The sequence below is a fragment of the Hipposideros armiger genome, unplaced genomic scaffold (assembly GCF_001890085.2).
Source record: "Hipposideros armiger isolate ML-2016 unplaced genomic scaffold, ASM189008v1 scaffold_180, whole genome shotgun sequence".
Classification (NCBI taxonomy): domain Eukaryota; kingdom Metazoa; phylum Chordata; class Mammalia; order Chiroptera; family Hipposideridae; genus Hipposideros; species Hipposideros armiger.
This window is the reverse complement of record NW_017731530.1, coordinates 1,713,044-1,718,078: the sequence shown is the minus strand read 5'-3', so window position 1 is coordinate 1,718,078 and position 5,035 is coordinate 1,713,044.

The window sequence follows — 5,035 nt, the reverse complement described above, 5'->3', positions numbered from 1 at the left end:
TGAGAAATGTCTATCTTTTTGAATCAAGAAGAATAATATTGTCAGCTGTCCCTTAGGTGTTTTATGGTGTGGTTTTTCATTCAGGATATTTTTTTCCATCTTGCTTTGAGATTTTGGACCCAAGGTCTATAATTAAGGAAAAAGGCATTTATGATATTTATGTCTCATAACTCCTACAAATTGAAACCTCTCCCCCCACTTAACCTTGTTCCTCTGAGTCTTTCCCAAAACAGATAGATTCTAGGCCTGTATGGTGTTAAATAACGCTGTAAGGAATTTCAGGGGGTTATCTCCAGCAATCTGTCTTTTGGGGGTGGTAGTGTAAAGGCCAAAGCCCATTACTATAAAGGCAGGCCGTCTTGGAGGACTAAGGAGGAAGATACTAATTATGATAAAGGAGCAATAAAACTTTTAACCTCAACAGCATGTTTAACCTCAAAACTGGAAAAATGAAAACAGCATTCATTTCTTTTAGAAGTCCCTAAAATAATGAATACATGCTTTAAGATTTCAAAACAAGTAACCTTGACAGCACATTATGAGATGACTAGGAAAGGCTAAGAATCCATGATGAGGAGTGTTACCAATATGTCTGCTGAAAAACTAAAACAATGTGTCTGCCTACTGACTCATTAAGTTTCATGTATTTGTCAAACTAAAGCAGTGTGTGATTGCCTTTCACTGCTAAACAGAGTTGCTTTAACTCGTCCCTAGTTTAAGTGAAGAAAGGGTGTAGTTCCTGATTTACTTCTTTACTTTAAATCAGCACAGCTGTTAAAATATTTCGGGGATTACTAATTTGAACAGTATTTGCACAGGATGTAATTCCGTTTAGAGGTATTGGTAAGTTTCCTCATGCATTCAGTAACAGTTCATCAAGTTAGTTTTGAGTTTTAAATGTAAGATTAGCATGAAGGGACATGAAATATTTCCAATAGATAGACCTATATAAGATATTTGTGTATGGTATTAATAGCTTGTCAGTGATTTGGGAAAAGTCCTCAGAGTACATCCCAGCCTTAGTGCTTGGTATAATTCAAGGAGACCAAGAGAGTTTTCCATCTTCAGAAAACATGGAAGTAATAATCTATACCCATATGTATTAATAAGGAGAGCATTTTCCTTTTTGCTATTGGTGATTTGAGACAACACAATACGAGTAGAATTTTTATTAATCTTTTTTTTATTTAGCAATATTGTGCAAATGCTGTTTCCTTTAGGTTATACTGTAAATATTAATCACCATGTCACTACAAAGACTAGGCTTTTATCATTATATTAAGTGACATACATTCATTGATAATTATAATTATATATCTGTATTTTATTAAAAAAGTGCTTAAGAAATTATATATTAAAGTGTGTTACTAAACCCTTTTATGACTTTGGAGGGTAATCATTTAAAGTGTCTATAAATGTTCCAAGAGTAAGCACCCACATGCATACCCCAAACACAAATTTTGTAGCTTTTGATTATAAGGCTTGGAGAAATGGGCCTGGTATTCATTTTTCATGTGTTAAATATAATCTCTTGGTGCCTTGACCATGTCATTGAAGGTGAAGCCCTGACAAATGTTCAACACATGAAAATTCAACTGTGAGAAGAGGAGGGCAGAGTGGTATGTTTTGTTTCAGGTCCAGGGGAGAAGGGCAAGGATACAAGAATGAGCTGCTTGTACCACACCAGTGATGACAGATCACTTCTAGACCCCTTGATGAGAAAACATTCCAAGGGACATTGCGATGAGATGAGGTTGCTGCTATCACAACCAGTCACATTTTGAAAATTAACACTTGCTTCTATACAAGCTCCCTCCCAGAGGTCAACAGCTTTTCACAACCAGGGCACCCAGTTGCTGACCCCTATTTCTGGAATGTAGGGGGTCAGAAGACTTTGGTGGCCCCCAGGGGAGGTTGGGGCACAGTGTTACTGATATAGCAAAGGATCATACTCTTTACATTAATTAGTGAAATTTTGAGCAAAAGAAACCTTACTTTTGAAATTAATTCTTCTCCAAATATCACTCACCAGATTTAAACCTTGCAGCAACTCACATCTTAGTATGAAATAGATAAATAGATGGAGACTGGGGTTTTATTAGGAGAAAAGAGTAATTTTTGGAATAGGGCAATTCTGGGAACATTTGAATGGAGAGGGTGAAGAAGGTGCAAGAAGAGGACTTGAACCAAACCTGGCATAAAGTCATGAGAAATAATTTCATGAGCTTTTTTAGGAGTCATGGTAGAGTTGGTAGATGCTACACCAATGCTCTCTAATTAGGTTTGCAAGAATTCCTTATTTCGAAGTGTACAGTGCTGGGTTTCCTCATGGGGGAATTTATTGACTCATCTACCTGGAGGTTTTCTTAAGCCTTTCGTTGGAAATTAAATAATTATTAAATTATTACTACATTATGTTTTAATCTTGTTGATCATTCTTTATAAGAGGTTCTCAGATAAGTTGAGACTGAGGTTGAATATGTGAACAGTTAAGTAAACGTGATTGCAGTCTTCTAGGAGATAAAAGCTTTAAAACGTTATCAGTGGTGAAAATGAACAAATAATATATATTCAAGTATAGACATATCCAACAGACATATAAACTTAGTGTCCATCTACATGCTGTTAGATTTTCAAATAATAAATTTTCTTTTTGGAATTTTGGCACGGTGAGATTATTTTCTTGGGAATTAGGGAATTTGGTTTCAAACTTGGATTTCTGAATCATGATTTTGGACAAAAACTTAACCACTTTAGGTCTCAAATTTATTATTTTTTTTAATGTGTGAAAAGAGTGGCTCGGATGAGAATGTTTACTACTATATCTTTCTCTTTCAATTTCACCTGACAGTATATAAATAATATTTAGCTTAATAGTAGGAAAATAATTTTATAAAATATATATCTTTTGGAAAAAATTTATCTTCACAAATAACATAATACCTCCAGTATTATTTTACATTTATTGGACTACTTAGAATTTATCTTTTAAGTGGAACTGTGCTTTTCTTAGTTATAATATATAGGACATACTTTAGTATTTAAACGAAGCTGAGCTTAATAATGAATTTGCTACTTTATAGTGACAAAAAAAAGATGTTAATAAAATTTCCTTCCCATGGTGCTCTTAATTGCATGGTAGAAAATTATTTTACTTTGGAATATGCATGGCATCTGGTAAATTATCTGGAGATCATTCCAAGTCCATTGAAAATACATTTAAATCCTCATTGAGAAAACCCTTGAATTTGTCATTTTGAAGGGTTTTATTCATGGTAAGACTCAAACAATAATATGAAATAGTTAATTACTGTGTAATTCATTGAGTTTATACAAAACTGGATCAACACATCCTATGTCCGTATTATAAATTCTATTAATCAGATCAGTAGAATAACGTAATAAGGCAAAGAAATTTTTCTAAGCTTTATTGAGATATAATCAACAAACCATACAATTTGCCTATTTATAGTGAAAAATTCAATGGTTTTCAGTATATTCAGAGTTGTGCGACCATTGCCATAATCAATTCTTAAACATTTTCATCTCCTGCAAAAAACTCCATTAATAGTCACCCCACATTTTTCTCCAGCCCCTCCTTACCCTAAAGTCCTAGGCAATCACTAATCTATTTTCTGTCTAGATTTGCCTGCTCTGGATATATCATGTAAATGGAATCATATAATATGTGGTCCTTTGTGCCTGGTTGCTTTCACTTCCCATAATGTTTTTTTAAATTAGTTACGGGTGTATAAAACAACACAGTGTTTAGACATTTATACCTCTCACAAACTTGTAACTCCAACAAGTCTACTGCCCCTCTGACACCTTATGTAGCTATTCCAATACCAGTGACTATATTCCCTAAGCTGTACTTTACATCCCATGACCATATATATATATATATATATATCACATATATATGTATTTCACATATATATATGTATTTCACATATATATATATATATATATTTCACATACATATATATGTATGTATTTCACATCCTCGTGACTACTCTGTGGCTACCAATTTGTGCTTCCTAATCCCTTCACGTTTCTCACCCATCCCCTCCTTCCGTCTAGCAACCACCAGTTTGTTCTCCATATCCAAGTCTATTTCTGCTGTTAGTTTAGATTCTGTTCTTTAGATTCCACATATAAGTGAGATCATATGGTATTTGTCTTTCTCAGTCTGACTTATTTCACTTAGCATAATTTTGTCTAGGTCCATCCATGTTGTTGCAAATGGTAAGATTTCTTTTTTTATGGCAGAGTAATACTTCATTGTATAAATGTAACAGAATTTCTTTATCCAATTGTTTGTTTTTTGCGTGTTGAGTGGTATGCGTGTTTTATAAATTTTGGATATTAACCCCTTATCAGATGTATCATTGGCAAATATATTCTCCCTTCCAGTAGGCTGTCTTTTCACTTTGTTGATGATTTCCTTTGCTGTGAAAAAACTTTTTAGTTTGATATAGTCCCATTTATTTATTTTTCTTTTGATTCCCTTGTCTGAGGAGATAAATCAGTAAAAATACTAAGAGTAATGTCTGAGAGTTTACTTCCTATATTTTCTTCTAGTAGTTTTTGGATCTTACATATAAGTCTTTAATCCGTTTTGACTTTATTCTTGTATGGGGCATAAGAAGGTGGTCTCTTGTAGACAGCATAGGCATGGGTCTTGTTCTTTTAATCCATTCAGCAACCCTATGTGTTTTGATTGTAGCATTTAATCCATTTACATTTAAAGTGATTATTGACAGGAACATAGTTATTTCCATTTTGTTCATATTTTTGATCTTTGTTTATTTTCTCCTTTCTTCTGCTTGAAGTCGTTTTAACATTTCTTGTAATACTGGCTCCATGGTAATGAATTCCTTCAGCTTTTTCTTGTCTGGGAAACTCTTTTATCTCTCCTTCAATTTGAAATGATAGCTTTGCTGGGTAGAGTAGTCTTGGTTGTAGGCCCTTGTTTTTTCATTTTCTTGAATATTTTCTGCCACTCCATTATGGCCTACAAAGTTTCTGTTGA